The 20739-nt window shown below is 36.8% G+C and overlaps 1 protein-coding gene across 1 annotated transcript in view; it reads left to right on the top strand.

Annotated features, from left to right (window-relative positions):
• The first annotated feature begins 10347 nt into the window (after nucleotides 1-10347).
• The window catches only part of SLC38A9 (solute carrier family 38 member 9), a 72430-nt gene continuing 62038 nt past the window's right edge, over nucleotides 10348-20739 (top strand). Inside the window, exons 1-2 of the mRNA XM_029942248.1 lie at nucleotides 10348-10474; nucleotides 11282-11396. The gene's annotated coding sequence lies outside the window, so the exon portion shown is untranslated. The remainder of the gene's footprint in view (nucleotides 10475-11281; nucleotides 11397-20739) is intronic.

Below are 20739 nucleotides of genomic sequence, written 5' to 3'. Positions count from 1 at the left end.
GGCACCTGGGTGGCTCAGTCAGTTAAGCATCCGGCTTTGGCTCAGGTCATGATCTTACGGTTCATGGGTTTGAGCCCTACGTCGGGCTCTGTGCTGACAGCTAGCTCAGAGCCTGGAGCCTGCTTCACATTCTGTGTCTCCTTCTCTCTCTGACCCTCCCCTATTCCCACTGTCTCTCTCTGTCTCTCAAAAATAAATAAAAAGAACATAAAAAATTTTTAAATAAAATTTGTGTGTTGTTGACACACAGTTAAATTAGTTTCAGATGTACAATATAGTGATTCAACAAGTTTATACATTATACTATGTTCACCACATAGCTACTATCACCATAGGTCCCTATTGCAATATAATTGACTCTATTCCTTATGCTGTGCCTTTAATTCCTGAGACATATTCATTCCATAGCTGGAAACCTGTTATCACCCATTCCCTTTTACCTCTTTGACTCATCTCTCCAACCCCTTCCTTTACAACAACCATCAGTGTGTTCTCTGTGTTTATAGATCTGATTTTGCTTTCTTTTTGATACTGTATGTATGACTAAAATCATAGGTGATATGTAGAGGATACATAAAGACAAATAAAATATGTGTCTTTCTCAATCTGACTTATTTCACTTTCCATAATACTCTCTAGGTCTATCCATGTTGGGTCAAATGCCACAATATCCTCCTTTTTCATGGCTAGGTAATATTCCATCGTGCATATATGCCACATCTTTCTTATCCATTTGTCTATCAAAGGACACTTAGGTTGCTTCCATATCTTGGCTATTTTAATAATGCTGCAATAAACAGAGGTGCATACAGCTTTATGAATTAGTGATTTCATTTTCTCTGGGTTTAAGAAAACAGCCAACAATTTCTGCTATTCGGTCTTAGATTGCTATTGGTTTCAGGTATTGCAATTCAAAAATTGAACATAAACTGTGAAAAAAAGACAAACGCAATGAAGTAAATACTTGCTCCGTGATGTGGGTGCCAAGAAAGTAAAGCCAGTACGGTATTTCGCAGATTTTCAAAGCTCACATTCTGCCACTTTGCTTTTATGAAAGACCTACTCTAAGGCCTTTTTACACTAAGAAAAATCCAAGGAGGATTTCTACTTTTACTGAAAAGCAAGAGCAAAAATAGCATTCAGTGTTTTTTCTGCAGCAATGCCTCACGGAGGCAGCATGACCTGGAGCAGAAAGTGGCACTAAGCTCCTTCCCCAAGAACTAAGCATGTCAGCATCAAGCCACTATAGCTTTGAACAGTGTCTATGAGCATCTGTGCTTTAATTCAATTTGTTTTGGCATCTGTTAGCAAGATATCTCCTAATAATTAGCAAAATCTAAGAGAGGTCTTTTTTTGGTCTGAGAAGGCTCATAAACTTTTTCATATGAATTAATGGCAATTGCTTCTTCATGTTACACCATTGTGACTTATGTAAGGTTTCATAACAACACTACACTTTCAGATAGTGGGGGAGACCTGTATGTTTTATATTCTGGTTCCATCTAATAGATCTTAAATTAGTGATGGTAATAAATTGCAACATAGGGAAAATGCAGGAATTCATTTAGTTTATTAAATAGGCTTTAACTGAACACCTAGTATGTGCTATACTGCTTCAAATAAAATTAGCCAATTTCTCAAGGAGCAGTCTAGGAAAAAGAATGGCATGGTGAATGGAATATAAAACCTTAAGATTTCTGGGATGCCTAGGCAGTTCATTTGATTGGGCATCCGACTCTTGATCTCACCTCAGGTCTTGATCTCAGAATTATAAGTTTGAGTCCTGCTTTGGACTTAAAAATTAAAAAACCTAAAACCTTAATATTTATGTCACAGAAGATTCACAGTAAAGTTTATATACAGTGTATCCAAATTCTGTATATCCCATATAATAATATCAGATGAATTTCCTCAAAATGTCTCATAGTTTAGAATCTGAGTTTGCAGTTAAGATCCTTTACACTTTAGAAAGAGGCGTTACATTTTTCAAAGTAATGTAAAGATAATTGATAGCTTAGACTTTTTATCTTTTCAGTATTATCTCCAGATTATTCAAATAGTGATTTTTTAAATTTATGTACACTGTGCCTAGTATCATGTCAAAGCTGTTAAATTTTTCTATTAATCTTTCAGTAGGCTATAAATGGGTCACCTCAAATGGGGGAGAATAGATGTTCATTCCTACGTAATAAAAATACTTGAGAATCTCTTACTATGTACATAACCATAAAATTTTTTTAAGGAATAGTACACGTTGGAGCCCTGTAAATCAACACAAAATGGAGGATGGGGAGGTTTATAGTGTCTCCAAGATACTGTGGTGCTAGTAACACATCAAAGGAAAAAAGTCACCCAAGAGTGGATTTCAGCATACCAAGCAGGGTTCAAAGAGACGAAAATCTGAATTTTTCCAATAATAATTGAGGGAATATTTACCAACATGTAGTACACATACCACTGATTTTAGGCAATTCGTGGACAATTTTCTTTTTAAAGTAATATTTATTTTAGTGTTTTAGAAAACTAAGAAGCATATCAAACCTAGGATTTCAGAAATCTAATTGCTTAGAATGAGAAAGTTCAAAAAAGTTTATTCAATCAAAGAAAATGAAAATAGTAATAGTATGCGGGAATAGCAAAAACCAAGAAAGTGGTATTCAAAGGTTTGGGAAACATTGCTGCAAATGGAAAAGACTGTGGATATGGGACCTGGTCCCTAGCCAGGTTTTCTCTATTATGAGGTAAAGATATTTCATCACAACCTATTCTGATTCTAGGCTCACTTAGCAACTTCCTAAATAATAGTTCAACTTTCCAAGGTATTTCAATACTAATAAAGAAGGCATAGTGGATAAGACATATAAACCTTACTTGCTCCCCATTATGAATGAATACATTGAGATTCTGGCTTAGAAATCAGTCTTGTTTAAATAGCTTTCATGAAAGATCCTGACTGCAATCAACCAGACCTCCTAGATGACCTATCAGTAGTCCCTAAGTAGTTTTACAAGTGTATTTAATGAGAGCTAAAAGTGAGTGAAGAATACAAGTCAAATACTGTGTACCTTGTACAATCCTTCCTAAGACTAAAGGGTCTCCTTGGGCCTTCACTGCAAAACAGTGTTTCACCAGTGAACTATGGAATTTGGTAAAAAGTCACGAGGAAAGCATAATATTACCAAAGTCTAGCCCTTTCCATTCCCACTAGCTGTTAGCTATACCTAACAAAGAAAGTTGGCTTTTCTGTGTCCCAAATGGCAAAGGAAATGCAATTTGTCACCACTGTCCATCTTCCTTGGTATAAAAGAGGGAAGTATTTCACCTAAAGAGAAGTAGTGACCAGGTGCAATCAGTGAACCTTGATCAGGGATAAATCTCTTTCTACCTACCCCTACTAAGACTAAAGACTTGGAGCTTTCAAGCAGGGAGGAAGAAATTACTAGCAGTTGGCTACAAAGTCAGTATTGGTAATCTCCACTTGTCTATTAACTATGGGAACTTGGGCAGGTTATTTAATCACTCTGTAAAATGGGGATAACCAGGGCCACCAGATATAATTGAGGTGATTAGGCCCTACGCAAAGGCACCAAGCCAAGAGGCAAGAAGGAGCTGAACTCAGCCTACATCCCACTTACCAAGATATACACTGTAGAGCTGCATATATCCACATAAGTTACCATTTTCTAATTCTTTCTATTTATATATTTGTAATGGTTTCTGTTTTCCTATTTGGTCACTGACTTACAAAAAGATTTTACTGAAAATATTTTTCCCTGAAATCTACATTTTGGGATTGTGAATCTTTTATAGGGTACCTAATAAAAAGACTTTGTTAATTCAGGACCTCACAAGGAATTGTCTATACTTGCTTTTTCTATGTCCCCACCTTTCCTTCCTGAACCCAATGCAATCTGGCTTTTACCCCATTGCTTTGTCAGTATTGCCAAGATCAATAACAACACTGACCTCCTTGTTTCTCAAACCAACTGACAGTTTTCAATTCTTAACCTAACAGGTCTTTTATTAGTCCTTGACACTGTTGACTACTTTACAAAAATATTCTCTATATAACTGGATAAGCATATTGAAAGAGTTAAAATTGGATCCATCCTTCACACAATATGACAGGATAAGAAATTCAAATGTAAAAATAATAAAACCATGCAAATACTAGAAGAAAACATTAGTGAATTCCTCCATACTTGGAAAAACATTCTACATACAATTCAAAATCCAGAAGCAATAATTTTATGTAGTATGACTACATAAAGATTAAAAACTAATAAAACTTAAAAATATTTTTTCTTTTGGGGAGCCTGTGTGGCTCAGTTGGTTGGGCATCTGACTCTTGGCTTAGGCTCAGGTCATGATCTCACAGCTCATGAGTTCAAGCCCACATCAGGCACTGTGGTGACACTGCAGAGCCTGCTTGGGGTTCTCTCTCTTTCTCCCCCCACGCCCCACCCTGCCTCTCCATGTGCATGCTCTCTCTCTCAAAAATAAATAAACATTTTCTAAAATCCATAACATTTTTTCTTTTATTTTCTTTAAATGTTTATTTATTTTGAGAGAGAGTGAGCAAGAGAGCAGGAGAGAGGTGGGGGGGTGGGGGAGAGATCCCAAGCAAGATCCACACTGTCAGTGCAGAGCCCAACACAAGGCCTGATCCCACGAACATGAGATCATAACCCAAGCGCAAATCAAGAGCCAGACGCTCAACCAACTGAGCCACCCAGGCATCCCCAAAGATAAAATTTTTCATGACAAAAAATAAATAGCAAAGGCAAAAGACAAATGACAAACTGGAAAAAATTATTTTTAACATAATCCAAAAAAAGTTTAATATCTATAATACAGAGAGATACTCGAGAACAATGCAAATTAAAACTATACTAAATACAATTTTTCACAAATTAAAATGGCAAAGATTTGATAATCTAGTCCCGAGGAAAGGGAATTTGACAATATCTAGCAAAATTAGATGTGCATTTGCCCTTTGATTCAGTAATCCTATTTCTGGACTTTACCTCAAATATACACTGTCAGTAAATATAAAAGGGTGTGTATACAAAGTTATTAATTGAAGAACTAAAAGCTAAAGACTGGAAAAGTCAAAAAGTCCCTCACTGGCAGACTGAAACATCCACCCATGCAAGGTGGAGTAATTTTCCCTTCTTCCCTTCTAGGTTCTTTGGCTGATCTAACAATTAAGTTGACATAAGAATGATTAACAAGAGGAAAACCAAGTTAAGTCATATGTACATGAGCCCCAATATGAGATTCAGAGAAATGACCAAAGCAGGGGGGCTTTTATTACCTTTTAGACAAGCAATAAATCCATGAAGAATTGACAAAACAGGGGCGCCTGGGTGGCTCAGGTGGTTAAGCATCTAATTTAGGCTCAGGTCCTGATCACATAGTTTGTGGGTTCGAGCCCTGTGTTGTTGAGCCCTCAGCTCCGAGCCTGGAGCCTGCTTCAGATTCTGTGTCTCCCTCTTTCTTTAACCCTCTCCTGCTCACATTCTTGTCTCTCTCTTTCTCTCATATTAATTTTTTGATGTTTATTTTGAGAGAGAGCAGGGGAAGGGCAGAGAGAGAGGGAGACACAGAATCCAAAGTAGGTCCAGGCCCCGAGCTGTCAGCACAGACCTGACACAGGGCTCAAACTTAGGAACAGTGAGATCATGACCTGAGCCGAAGTTGGACGCTCAACCAACTGAATCACTCAGGCATCCCCCCAAAAAATAGTTTTTAAAGAAGTGACAAGAAAAAAAGGTTTGGACTTAGAGTAGTAAATTGAAGAAACAACAAGTTTTGTTTACACAGCCTTCTCGACCCTACATTCCATATCTCTGGTGATAAGGATGCCTTTCACCTTTCTGGTATGAGGGCAGGGGGAGGGGAGAAGGTGGTTAACCTTTCATATGCTTTTGGTGACACGAAGGAGGCTCAGAGAGTCCTTCCTGCACCAGCTGTTTCTCAAGTACCTTTAATTCAAAATAATCAATATACAAAAGTGGCATAATTGGAGGTGGCATATTCTGCTCTCCTTCAAAGAACTCTGCAGCTATTAAAAAAAAAAGAGTATAATCTCTATATATTGCTATGGAATGATCACTAGGATCTATTTTATTAGAAAAAGACAGATTGAGTAGCGTGTCCAGTATGCTAGCATTTCTCTAAAAATAGATACATTTGCTTATATTTTTTAAAAAATGGAAGGATAGAACAAAATTTATAAAATTACTACTTTTGACAAAGAAAAGAGGTAACAGATTGAGAAGGATAAGAATATGTGTTAGACTTCCCTAAGTGAATAGATCTGATTGTGAAAACATATGATTGTTACATGAAATTATAAAACAAAATTAAGTTACAATTTAAAAACAGATCTTAAAATTTAAAGCAAAGCAAATACACACATATATATATTGAGTTAGTGACTTAAGCCACACAATGAAAATTATTCCAACTGATCTAAAATAGAGTAATTTGACCATGTCTTTAGTGGGACAAAAAGCCAAAAAAAAAAAACAAAAACAAAAAAAAACCCCTGCAAAAGTAAACTAATTCTATCATCATATTGTTAGTAATAAAATTATATATAATTAAATTAATATTGTTTAAGAACTAAGATTTTCACTATAAGAGAAAAAAGACTGAAATAGAAAATCAAAGAGGGTAAATGTTGATGCTATTTTCCTAAACGTGAACTGAAAGTATCAGTATGAATTCATGATATATTATCTCCTTTAAAAAAGTATTTAAAAAAAGTATTTCCTAACTCTTTCTACTGAAAAAGCCTAGAAACAATGGTCAACCCATTAGCAAGGAGTTTGCCAGCACACAGACTGTGGTTCTAAATATTATTTCCCATTATAAGAAATCAACACCCTTGAGGGAAAAGAAAAGATACCAGCTCTAGGGTGGGAAATAAACAAGATCAGCCAGAAACATCAGTTCACACCAAAAAGTAAGAAAGCTTTCAAAAATTACCAAAGCACTAAGGAGCCAAATGAAATGGGCTCCCACTAGTAATATCTGGGACAATTAGGGAATCGAACTAAAAATGATAATAACAGATTATAATCCATTGAATAAAATAAAAACCCACACATATGTACTGGTAATATATAAGCAAAGAAGAAAGAAAGCAAAGTATTTTCTTACAGCAGAATGTTAACTAATACATGTAGAGTTTTGTGGGTTTTTTTAAATCATCGCTCTGCAACCATCACAGTAATATTTGATTCTGGCTTATTAAACTAGTAGCAAAAGTTTGGTGAAGAAAAGGGCATTAGAAAGGTCTTAAAGTGTCCCCCCATAAATTATTTATCAATCATAAAGAAAAAAAACAGCGGCGCCTGGGTGGCTCAGTAGGTTAAGCCTCTATTTCTATAAATAAACTAGAATATAGCCACTCCATTTGTTTACATATTGTTTATGTTGTCTCCATTTGTACCATAAAGACAGAATCGAATAGTTGTTGACAGAGACCAAATGGTCACAAAGCCTAAAATACTTACTATTGGGCCCTTTATAGAAGAAGTTTGACAATCCTGGTTGTAGACCAGAAAAATAATGTCTAATGATCTGCAGTTCCCAACCAGTGGGAATACCACCAGGAACCCCAAAGACCCACAGAACACAGTATTTTAAGTTTTTAAGAAAAACAAAGAGACATCTGTCAGATACCAGGTGAACTACCACCTTGAGAGAAGTCAGTTTCAAAATTAGATCAACTTACCTTTTTTGGATAATATCATACTGCCAAGGTCAGTGATTGCTATGATCTCAAGCAAGTATTGTGCAAAATCCAATGTGAGGGGCAATGAGGGTGGCTCAGTCGATTGAGTGTCCAACTCTTGATTTCAGCTCAGGTCATGATCTCACGGTATGTGGGATCAAGCCCTATGAAGGACTCTGTGCTGACAGTGTGGAGCCTGCTTGGGATTCTCTCTCTGCCCCTCCACCATGCCTCTACTACACACACACACACACTCTCTCTCAAACATAAATAAATATTTTTCATGGAAAGAGCCTAAATGTCCATCAACTGATGAATGGATCAAGAAGATGCGGTATATATATACAATGGAATACTACAGGACAATGAGAAAGAATGAAATATGGCCATTTGTAGCAACATGGATGGACCTCGCGGGTGTCATGCTAAGCGAAAAAAGTCAGGCAGAGAAGGACAGATACCATATGTTTGCACTCATAGGTCTAACAGGAGAAACCTAACAGGGGGCCATGGGAAGGGGAAAGGGAGGGAAAAGAGTTAGGGAGAGGGAGTGAGGCAAAGTATGAGAGATTCTTGAATACTGAAAACAAACTGAGGGTTGAAGAGGGAGGGGGAAAAGGGAAGCGGGGTGATGGTCATGGAGAGGGGCACTTGTAGGAGTGAGCACTGGGTGTTATATGGAAACCAACTTGGCAATAAACTATTTAAAAATAAATAAATAAATAAATAAATAAATAAATATTTTAAAATAAAAAAATAAACATTTTTAAAAAATCCAATGTGAAACAGGAAACAAGGATAGTGGTATCCTATCTGATTTCAAAAAGTTATACAGTGCCCATTAGTAAGCAATTGTGGTTATTTATGAATGACATAATATTTTACTTTCAGTTTATGTATATATTTTTAAATGGCTACTGAGTTCTTAGGACATAAATGCATATTATTTATTTGGACCTAACTACTTAGTAAACTTAGTATTAGTAACTAATACACTTGCTTTAAAAGCTTTCAGCCTGGGAGGCTGCTTCAGTCCTCCAGAGATTGCAAGGCAGGCAAAACAAAGGCAAGCCCTTGAGCCAAATCTTCAGGGAACCACTGGATAGGTCAAAATGCACAATTATAATTCCTTGACAATAAGATCCCTATTGCTCCCTCAGGTACTAGCGACCAACACCAGGAATGTAGGCTGCGGTCTTCAAGGCCACCTCAAGGTGGACAGTAAGAGATGATCATAGACCTTGCTTGCCAAAATTCACCAGTCTCTTCTTAAGGGCTCCCTTGGTTGTTTTACTTTTTTTTATTAGATGCCAGAGTTCCAAAAAAAAAGTTGATTCCATCAGTTTTGCCAGCTATGTTCCTTTAACAGAGGGAATGTTTCCAAGTTCCCTACCCTGCTATTTTCACTGATGTCACTCAGTACCACTCACTTTTGTGCTTCTCAGTCCAGTCAAGATGATTTTCTTGATCTTGAATGCAGAGATAGACTTGCTATCAATGAAGTTATCAAAAGAATGCTCTGCTTATTTGAAGGTAGGCCAAACAGTAATTGCAAAAAGTTTTTTAATAAGGACACCGTTAGCAAAACAACTTCTATCTGCCTTAAAGGCAATATTCATTACATTATATGCCTTGTTGTCAAGTTTGGTAGTTTGGTAGAAAGCAGCCTTTGGAATAAGACCTGTTTTAAGTCTGTTCACTTATTTGTAAAACAGGGATAATATACATTTCTGGAATCGTGGTAGAGACTTAAAGAGATATTATATGTAAAATGTTTGGCACTCAATATTAGCTTTTAAATTTGGATTTGTTACTTTGGATTCTTTATCACGTTACAGTGCACTTGTTTTGTTGTTGTTGCTGTTTTTTCTGGTTGTTTTCTTAAAAGAAAATAATGCCACTGGCTTCCTATGTAAGGGCGTAGGTGTTGCTAATATGCTTTCCAGAGAACTTTGATTGGGCTGACTTGTTACAATGAGCACACTAATCTTACATAGATTATCGGTTTATTTGGGGTGGCTTTGGGAGAAATTACTAGGGATGCGGAGAGGGTGATAAAATACCCCCCTAAGCCCCTCTTTAAGCATGGAGACAAATTCGTCAGAGCATTACGATTATAAAAGAAAACAAACACAAACTACCACCACCACCACCACCACAACCTAAGTGTCCAGCCAAGAGAGTGAGAATGCCAACCCAACATTTTTCAAACCAATTTCCCTTGCTGTCCGTGGGATTCAAGCACGTGACGACAGTACAGAACACTAACCAGAGGGCCTGTGAAAAGAGACAGATAATGGAAGGTCAGCCCTTTCCTATGTGACCTCTGGAGGTGTAAGGACTGCAGATGACGTTCCTCATCTATGATGCCTTTAAATGTCAGGCAAGTATCCCGCATAGGAAACTACAGCAGGTAACAGAGGAGCTGAGATTTGCGTACCTAGACCGTACCATCCCCTAAACCCGCGGGGCTGGGCTCTGCGACGCCAGGCGCGTTGGCTCCCGCAGAGGCCTCTGGGAGTTGTAGTCCCCAGGAGCGGGAGGTTTGGCTGTGGCGCCTGACTCAGTGCGCTCAGAACTCCATCCCCCGCCGGCCCCCGCGGCCGGGGCTGTTGTCTCTTCCTGTACAGGAGAGAAGAACCCCTGCTGCCTCAAGTTGAGAGGGTTTGGAAGAGGGTCTCCGCTTTCTCATCCAGTTTCCCCAGATTGAGGGCTTGGCCGGCGCAGGTAGCGCATGTTCCCCAGTTTTTCAAAGTCACCTCTCTGGAGTGAGCGGGGTGCGGCGGGGGACACGGAGGGGAGGCGGAGGGAACCGCTGAGCTTGTGGTGGAGCTGGCTGTCATAGGGGAAGTTCTTTGTGAAATGCGTCCTAACAGTTGCTGCTTAGGGGATAGTTGAGGCCAAAGTCGGGGACCGTGGAGACCACTCCGGAGGAGTGGCGTGCGCTCCTCTTTGGGCTCAGGTGATTCCCGTCTCGTGGGGCTGAGAGAATTCGAGGGGCTGTAGGGAGTCGGTGCCTGCCTGAACCTTAAGGGCAAGGCAGGGTGACTATAAGTAAACACCTGGATGAGAAGAAGAATCGGAGTTATTGAGGCAGTGGGAAAGCCTTTACCTGTCCCGAGTAGGGAAGAGTTGAAGAAAGGAGATCGGGGAAGAAACACCTTTGTCCCTTGAGCGAGGACCGCAGATGGGTTGAAGGCCGAAACAGTTAAGTCTTTGCTACACTTTTCCTCGGCTCAAATATGAGACACGGTGCCTTGATAGTAGGTGGCTTGACATCTTAGCTGCCTTAGAATAAGAGAGCTGGAAGAGGCGTTTTAGAACATCTAGTCAAGCACATTCTCCTCACTTTACAGATAAGGAAACTAAGGTCCATCAAGTTGGAGAAATTGCCTTGCTTACACCAGATAGCCAGTTAATGGACAACTTGACTAAAACCTAATTTTCAGGACTCTCAAGCAGTGCCTTGATCTATTGCTGACATCAGTAGATCAGCAAATTCTAACCTGTTGCTTCTCCTTTTTTCTTTTTAAGGCTGACATATGCAAAATAACAAACTGCTGAAACAAACGTTTTTAAACTTCTCAGTAGGTCAAAGAAACCCTTGTCTTGAAGGAAAATCTCTACAAACTTCATAGTAACATAAAAGGTTGGTAGCAAATTAAGATGTCACCTTTCCTTTCTCAATGTATGTCCACTTGAGCTCTGAGAACGTAGCCTTCGATTTCTCCTTTCTATCTTAAGTGTGGTATATCTCAGTCATAGAAAAATAGTATGCTAGACAGTACATTAAGTATTTATAATAATGGGTAAACAGCATGGAAGCATGGGAATACCAACCTGAATTACAAAATAAAATAATAATTTAGAGTATTTTTTTGGAAAAGGAGATATGAACATAAAAGTTAAAAAAATCATTAGGAGGATAGAAACGTCTGCTAGTCCTGTGTTTTATAATATGCTTAAATTTTACTTCTTCATTCACATTCTTTCTTTCTTACTGCTCAAACATAGCTTGACACCATTTAGTATTCCCATTGTGGGTTCTTCGGTGCCATTACATTGTTTTGACTGCTATTTCTTTATTAAGACTACATTGCCTTCCAGCATTGTCAAATTTAACACCTTTTGAAGCATTTACGGATCAATTTGGGAACATGTTTCAGTAGTTACATCAGAATTGCAGCATTATAGTTCCTATTGGCTGACGATTAACTGATTCATAAAGAAGAGGTTTAGATAAGTTTGTTGCTGGACTTTATATCAGGCACAGACTTATATAGAAGAAAACACATATACACAGGATAACTTCTTTCACCAAGCTGCTTTTTTTATGATATGGTTCCGTTGGCTTTTATATTGGCAAGACAGAGGTGGGTAGACTATAAACATTGCTATGACCATTGCCGCCAGATGTACTTATTTTTTATAAAGTTTTATTGGAACACAGCCATGCTCACTCATTTGTATTCTTCTGTGCTAAAGGACAGAGTTGAGTAGCTGCAGAGATTATGTGACTCACAAAATCTAAAATATTATCTGGCCCCGTATAGAAAAAAATTGTCAACCCTTGCTCTGTTAAACTGAAATGTAATTATCTATCTGAAACTACCATGTGCAGAGGTATTTGGTACTACTAATTTTCAGTCTCTGAGGAAGAACATGTGAATACTTGTATAGTGAGTGGGTGAACTTTTTACAATATAATACTGTAAATATGTTTTCCTTATGATTTTTTTAGTAACATTTTATTTTCTCTAGCTTATACAGTATACAGTATATAATGCAACATACAAAATACATGTTAATCAACTATTTATGTTATCAGTAAGGCTTCCAGTCAAAAGGGTTATTAGAAAGCTTTTGGGGAGTCAGAAGTTACATGTGCGTTCTCGACTGCAGGGTGGGAGGGAGGTCATAGTCAGTGGCCCAACACCTATTTTGTTCAAGGGTCACTTCTACGTTTCTTTGGGCAAATACTAGTGGGTACTAATCACAGATTGATCCTAGCCTCTTGGTCAGATACTATATAGCCTTGCTTTTGCACGGAATTGTGAAAGGACATTTCTGAGCCTAATGTGGGAAAGGCTGACATCCTTTGAAATATACTGATACAGTCAATACCTTTTGAAAATAATGTCATATAAACTTTATTTGGTTACTTCTTATGTCCTTTTTATGGAGAAAAGTACTTTTCAATGCAGGCATCCACAAGCAGGTCAGTAAACTCTTATTTTCCTATTGAGACTCCATACTGAAACCAATTTTAAAGTAAGTGATTAGGGACTCATTATTAAATGACTTAGCTTTGACATTAATAGCCTTTCTTCTGGGACTTTATTTATTTTTTTAATTTTATTTATTTTGAGAGAGAAAAAGAGAGAGAGCGTGTGCATACAGGGAAGGGTCAGAGAGGGAGAATGCATGGTCAGGAGAGAGTCCGACCTGACTGGAACCCCCAAAACTGAGATCAAGACGTGAGCCAAAATCAAGAGCTGGACAACTTAACTGACTGAGTCATCCAGGCACCCCTGGAACTTTGTTTTAAAATTCAAAGGATTGAGTGAGATATTGGAAGTAAATATCTGTTTATGTCATTTTGCATGTTTAGCTCCCTATTATCATTGTTATGTCTATGCAAATTAATGCTATAGAGGTATTTAACATTTCAGTTAATCATTGATAGTTCTCTTCTGTGTTAGTATATTAGGTGTGGATTGCTAATTTGCCTCTCAACCTAATACATGAAACTTCAGAATATCTAGTAGTTCTACTTATCACGACTTACAAAAAGGCATTACATCTCCTTTGAAATTGCATTTTTGAGATATATGAAGTTCAAGCTAATTGACTAATTGAGGCAACTGAAAATTACCAATTTCCTTATAATTCTTGGTATTTACTTGAATATTATTAAATCTTTGAAAAGTACTGGGGACTTCAGACTTATTTAGATCACTGAGATAGCATCAATTTTCTGCTTATTTGGAATAAAGAACTAATTTGACAATGCCACAAAATTTCAGATTTGTTTAGAACAAAAAGACATAAGTGATTAAATTGGAACCTTTATATAACATTTTATATGTTCCTCTTCTGTTCCTTAACTTTGATTATCTTTTGTTTTTTTGGTAAGACGGACTGAAATCCAAGGTCTGTTCTAGATATTTCTCATTCTGGGTTTCCTAACATTTAATCTTAGCAAAAGTATTATCTTCAGAAGTTAAAAGAATCCTCTCTTCCTAAACTCAACTGCATTCTCAGTTTAGCATAGGATCCAATACTGCAGAAAGTGTTGATTAAAAACGTTAAGTTTGGGGCACCTGGGTGCCTCAGTCAGTTAAGCCTCCGGCTTCGGCTGTGCTGACAGCTAGCTCAGAGTCTGGAGCCTGCTTCCAGTTCTGTGTCTCCTTCTCTCTCTGCCCCTCTGCCTCTCATGCTCTGTCTCTCTCTGTATCAAAAATAAATAAAACATTAAAAAAATATTTAAAAAAAAACGTTAAGTTCAGGGGCACCTGGGTGACTCAGTTGGTTAAGTGACTGATTCTTGATTACATTTCAAGCCATGAGCTCACAGTTAGTGAATTCAAATCCCTCTTTAGGCCCTGTTCTGGCAGCACAAGCCTGCTTGGAATTCTCTCCCCCCCGCCCCAAAATAAGTAAACTTAAAAAAAAATGTTAAGTTTCAGGCAGACATCACAGTATACTGGAAATAACATATGGGACCAAGGTAACCTGGTGTCCATCCCAAATATGGCTTTATTAGCCAAGTGATAAAGGAAAGGTTATTTCTGAGCTTCAGTTTATTATTTTTTTTATAATTTGAAGGTAATAACACATCTTCCCAAATTCAGATTAGTTGCAATTAAATATTTAAAACTTAAGCCAGTAGTAGGTGTTCAGTAAATAAATGTTAGTTCCAACTGCCACTACTTATTTATTGATGTGTCTTTCTCTCAGTTTTTCTCCAAAGTGACACCTACTTTTCTTCTTCAGAAATTCAGTATTTCCTTAAGGTCTGTTCTCCTTGTGACAGTTCAGCAATTCTTCGAAGTTCAACTTCTTTATCTTTCTTACCTCACTGAATTTACTCACTTTATACTAAAGGCATGTAGGTATGTCAGCTGATTTTATTCAGGCTACTAAGTTAAGCCAAGATATAATTTTGAATTTTGCTAATTACTTTTAAAGAGCCAAACTAAAAACAAAATGATAGTTATGTTTATTGAACACTCATTGTGAACAAGGTACATTATGTGTGTTACCTCATTAAATCTCAAACCCTGTAAAACTAGTACTTTTATTATCCCCCACACCACTGAGTCTTAGGGAATTTAAATAATTTGCCCAAGTCACATAGTAAACAGTAGAGCCAAGATTCAAATCCAGGGAGTCTGACACTTGAGCTTTCAACTACCACACTTTACTTAAATCATAGTACGCCATGCCGCAAATTAACCATTGTGTATAATTCAAATAAAGGAATACTCTGGCAATGCTTTCTGACGATAATTTTACCAGTTTTTGGAGATTGAAGAGCAATAAGATTGTGTCTCCTTATCAGTATTAAATTTTTTTCTCTAGCAGTTCTTAGCAGTTCTGTTGATCACTTTTCTCTCACAGCATACAGATTTAATTAAACTTAGTCTGTTAAGTTCAGAAATAACAGCAAATTTCTATACAGAGTTAAGCAGTGCCTGGCATGCTTTTAAATGCTTACACAAATGAATTTAAAGATTTTTAGAAAAATTTTTATGTGCCTTAGATTTTCTTGAATTAATTTTCCCGTTGTTTGTTTGTTTAGAGAGAGAGAGTGCAAGCAGGGGACAAGGGAAGAGAGAGAGGGAATCTTAAGCAAATTTCATGCTCAGCATGGAGCCCAATATGGGACTCGATTCCATGACCCTGGGATTATGGCCTGAGCTGAAATCAAGAGTTGGATGCTCAGCTGACCAAGCCATCCAGATGCCCCACCCCTCCCATCCCAATTCTTATATTCTTTTTAATAAAAGGATACTAGCTGCCTGACAATCATCTTTTCAATTCCTACAATATTTAATTTTTGAAATGTGAGGGAATGTTTTTAAATATCTGTAAAACTAATAACGTGTTTTTTTTCAGGAGGCAAAATAATTGTATTTGCATTTTTGTATTTGTAATTGTATGAGATTGTATCTGCCAGGGGTTTATTTAAGATACAGTCACTGTGGGAATTTCACAAGCCAGTAATAACAGGATAATGTCTCTTAATAAGCCAATAAGGAAATCACGTACTTCAAATCAATGATAGACTCACACTATTGTTCAAAACAAGGGAAGATGAAAGGAGTAAAGTCAAAATCTAGTTAAGGTGTACTCTTCTGGAATTGGTACTTGGGAAAGACAGCTGACGCAACCAGAGTTAATGCCCTTTTGCCTGAAGAAAAGTAAAAGTCTCCTGTTAGAGCACGTTGCTAGGGAGAGTCATTGTTCCTGTTGATGGGCAAGATGATTTTTGGGACTACTGCATAAGGATTTTGCCACTGCTTTTAAAGTAGGCTTTACCTCAGCAGGAGCTAATTGTCCCCAGTCTTTGGAGAGTTATTTTAAATGAGCAAAGAGCTGCCTTGCCCACACAGAACATTCTGATAGTCCTCACATACTTGGTATTTATAGTACACATGTCCTTTTGCCATAGTTGCTTCTTCATAGGTTTTTAATGATAAGCAACTGAGCTACTTACCAGTAGCTTACCAGTGAAAACAGACAAGGTGATAACATCCTGACACAATTTGCTTCATTCTTCTATCAAAATGACTTAACTTCTAAAACAACTTTTGTGTTTGTCTTTGTCAGAAAGGGATGGATTAAAACAACTTCACTTAGATTGTAAACAGGTAGATTTGAAATCATATCAAACCAATACACAACATAACTTCTCTACGGTAGCTTTATTCTTTTCCAAGTTTTTAATTCCTATGTCCACCTTAATTTAATATGTATTTCTCATTGATATTTTATATAGAATATCTTCTCTCTATATCCAGGAACAACTTTTTCAAGTTAATTTGTCACTGACAGTTTTAAATTAAGGAAATTTAATAGGACTGTTACTTCTAGTTTTATAATTAGTGATGGTTCAAAGTATTGCTGGTTGGTTCAAAGTTCAAAATATTGCTGTTTAATTTCAAAATTTAAGACCAAACAAGTCAATTGAATTATTAATTAGTTTTATTATATAAATGAAGGAACTGAAAGATTAAGTTTGTGTTTTTGCTTCTTAACTAACTCTGTTTTAGTGAAATAACTTTGTTTCAGTTACTTTCATCTTAATGAAAGTTTAATAATGATTAGCATTATATAATTGTGAATTTGTGTTTTAAACAGTCAAATAAACTTTTTACCATAAGTAAATTTTGCACTGATCTATTACAAAGCTAATTTAGGAGCTAGGACAAGCAGTTGGTGTAGAGTTTAATTAGAAGTGAAATGATGAAATGCCTGAGTGGTTCAGTTGGTTAAGCATTCAACTCTTGGTTTTGGCTCAGGTCATGATCTCAGGGTTTTTGGGTTCAAGTCCTGTGTTGGGCTCCATGCTAACAATGTGGAGTCTGCTTGGGAGTCTCTCTCTCCCTCTCTCTGCCCCTCCCCTGCTTGCTCTTTATCCTTCTCTCTCTCACAGTAAGTATTTTTTTTTTAATCTTGCACTGATATATTACAAGGCTAATTAGAAGTGGAATAATGAACTGAAAATCAGAATTGATAGGTAACATCTTACTAGGTTTTATTATTCAAATGATTTAGGATAAGTTGCCTAACTTCTAACCTTCTGTTGGGCTGGATAATATTTTTTTTAAGTTTATTGAGGATGGGAACCATGAGTTAAAAAAATTTGGGGGCACCCAAAAATTCGGGTAGCTCAGTTGGTTGAGCGTCCAACTTTGGCTCAGGTCATGGTCTCGCAGTTCATGAGTTTGAACCCTGCCTTGGCCTCTATGCTGACAGCTTAGAGCCTGGAGCCTGCCTCAATTCTCTGTCTCCCTCTCTCTCTGCCCCTCCCCCACTCGTGCTCTGTCTTTGTCTCTCACAAAATAAATAAACATTAAAACAATTTTTTTCCCTAGGTACCTAAGTACATTGTAGAGGCTCAGGAGAAGTTGTTGAATGAATATATTGTTCAGAGTTTGCCATTAATCAGTATTTTAGTTGTCTCATCTTAAAATAATCATTATAGGAAGATATAGAAATTAAGTCCTTCATGACTGGAGATGATAGTATTTTGATTTCACTTTTTTTGAAAAGTCACAATTATATAAGGTACTTCTTCTTAAACATTATTTGTTTGTCCCTAGTAAGACTAATAAGTTAATGAGATCTTTGTCTTAAATGCTGGGCAGGAGAGAAGAAGAGAGAAATAGGAAGAAAAGACAAAGTAAAGAAAATGCACATATTCTGGGAATAGAATATGTTGTCATCATCTGTGTCAAACTTATTAGTAGCATTTTGACATTTGCCTACCTCTCACTACCTCATTACTGCAGAAATTTTCACTTAGAAAAAAGAAGACCTCAAGAGGCTGCATATGTAAAAACACAAGTTTTGTCGTTTGTTTTTGGAGAGGAATAATAATGCGTTTGAACCTTTAGTTTCCCATTACAAAGTACTAAGTAAAATATGCATCAGTTCATGTTTTCAAGCACACCAATGGTTACTGTTTCAGTTTTACACATTGGAAAATAGATTTGTGGAGGTTAAATGGCTAGTCTTAAATTACATAGGCAGTGAGTGACTTGGTAAGGATTGCTTACTCAAAAAGCATGTTTTCTTTCTACTCTGTCATACATGCTATATTTAGAAAAATAATGGCAGACATAGGACTCCATTAAACAAATACAGCACCAATAAAACTGTACTTGTTAAGTCGTTTGGTAATCAGAAACAAAAGAAAATGAATGAAAAGAGAGAAAGGGCAAAGAACAGGAAAGAAGCAGAGCATAGAAGCTAAGAGTACAGGCTATGATCTTACACTGCCTAGGTTTGAATTCTAACTGTCCCACTTAATAACTTCTCTGTGCCTTGTATCCATATTTATAAAATGAGGATAATCATAATAAAATAGTTGAGGAATAAAGGTAAAGCACTTGCCTTAAAATGTTAAAGACTATTTCACTTTATGGAGTTCGCTGTTTGTTTGTGCTTCTATGTGTGAAATATAGCATCCATACAGAAAAGTGCTTACTACATGTATAATTGTAAAGCACGTGGCCATATAACCATAGAATATTTCCATCACTGTATATGGTCCCCTCTTGTCCCTCCCTATTACAACCTCTTATTATACAACCCCCCACCCTCGGCAGGAGTTCTCAACGTCAGAACTTTTGACATTTGGGGCTGGATAATTCTTTATTCTAGGAGATGTTGTATTCATTGTAGAATGTTTAGCAATATGCCTAGTCTCTACCCACTGGGTCTAATAGCACTTCCCCCAGTGATAAAAACCAACTGGGTGAGACCAGATGCCTCACTAAATCATTCTACAACTCTCCCTTCTATGTACAGAGACTGTACAGGGGTAAGGGTAGAAGCAGGGAGCTACATCAGAAAACTATTATAGAAATCTTGGTAACAAATGCTGGTGGTCAGATGCTGGATATACTTGAGAGAGAGCCAGCATGATTTTTCTGATGGATTGAATGTACACTGAGAAAAAGAAGTCATGGGAAATTTGAAGGACGCCTGATTAACTGGAAGAATGGAGATGCCATGAATTGAAATCAGAAAAAGCAGTGGGTACAGTAGTTTTTTGGGAAAAAATTAAAAGTTCTGTTTTGGACATACTAGTTGTCTGTTATATCCGAATAAAGATGTTAAGGAGGATATATACATAAATCATTGTTATTTATCTAAAGCTAATACAGTGTTATTTTTCAATTATATTAATTAAAAAGGCATGTTAAGTAGGCAGTTAGATATGGAAGTCTGAAATCCAGGAGAGAAATTTTGGCTAGAAAAGTTAACATGGAAGTTGTCATTGTCTAAATCAATAGAACTTTCTACAATGATGGAAATGTTTTATAGCTACACTGTGCAATATGGTAGCCACTAGCCACGTGTAACTACTGAGCACTTCAAATGTGATTAGTGTAACTCAGATACTGAATTTTTAAAAATTAAATTGTAATTTTAAGAATTTAATATAAGTATATTAATATAAATTAATGTTAATACTGCTAATATTAACTATAAATTAACATAAATAGCTACAAGTGACTAGTGGCTGCTGTATTATATAACAGAAGTGATGTTACATGAGATTGGATAACTGTCTATAAATTGAAGGCATACAGAGAAGAAAACTAAGACTGAACCTTGAAACACTGCAGTTTTAAGAATTCTGGGACATAAGAAGCAAATAGTAAATGAAACAGAAGGAGGAGGGACCAGTGAGATACAGAGAAAACCTGGAGCCCTAGTGAATCTAGTTTATTAAGGAGAGTGATGCCTTATGGGACTTATTTCTGGTAGGGCAAGTAAGTTAAAGATTAAAAAATGACCAGTGGTTATAGGTCATTGGTAATGAAGAACACTTTGTGTATAGTTATGGCGAAGATAGCCTGATTAGCGTGGGTTTAGGAAAAATGGGAGAATCTTACCTGCTTTATGTTTTCTATTTGTCCTACCTCTTTTATATTTTTCTCCTGTTTTGCCTTTATTGAGGTCCGCGATTTTTTTTTATCATTTTCTTTTTCTACTGTTAGATTTTAAGTTATATGCTGTTTTCTATTTTAGTAGTTACCTTTAAAATTACAACATGCTCAAAGTACAGTGTTGATCTGGACAATGCAAGGATCTTAGAGCACTGTGAGACCACTTGACCTTTTTTTCTCTTTGGTCTGGAATTTTAATTCTTTTTTCCCAATCTTATGATAAGATTGTTTATTCTGCTTGGGATTTGTTAAACTTCTTGTTATCTTTTATGAATTCTGGAAAATTCTCATCCTTTATCTCTT

This window comes from Suricata suricatta, chromosome 6 (assembly GCF_006229205.1).
Source record: "Suricata suricatta isolate VVHF042 chromosome 6, meerkat_22Aug2017_6uvM2_HiC, whole genome shotgun sequence".
NCBI lineage: Eukaryota > Metazoa > Chordata > Mammalia > Carnivora > Herpestidae > Suricata > Suricata suricatta.
The sequence above is the reverse complement of the archived record's forward strand: the minus strand, read 5'-3'. Positions and strand labels throughout refer to the sequence as shown.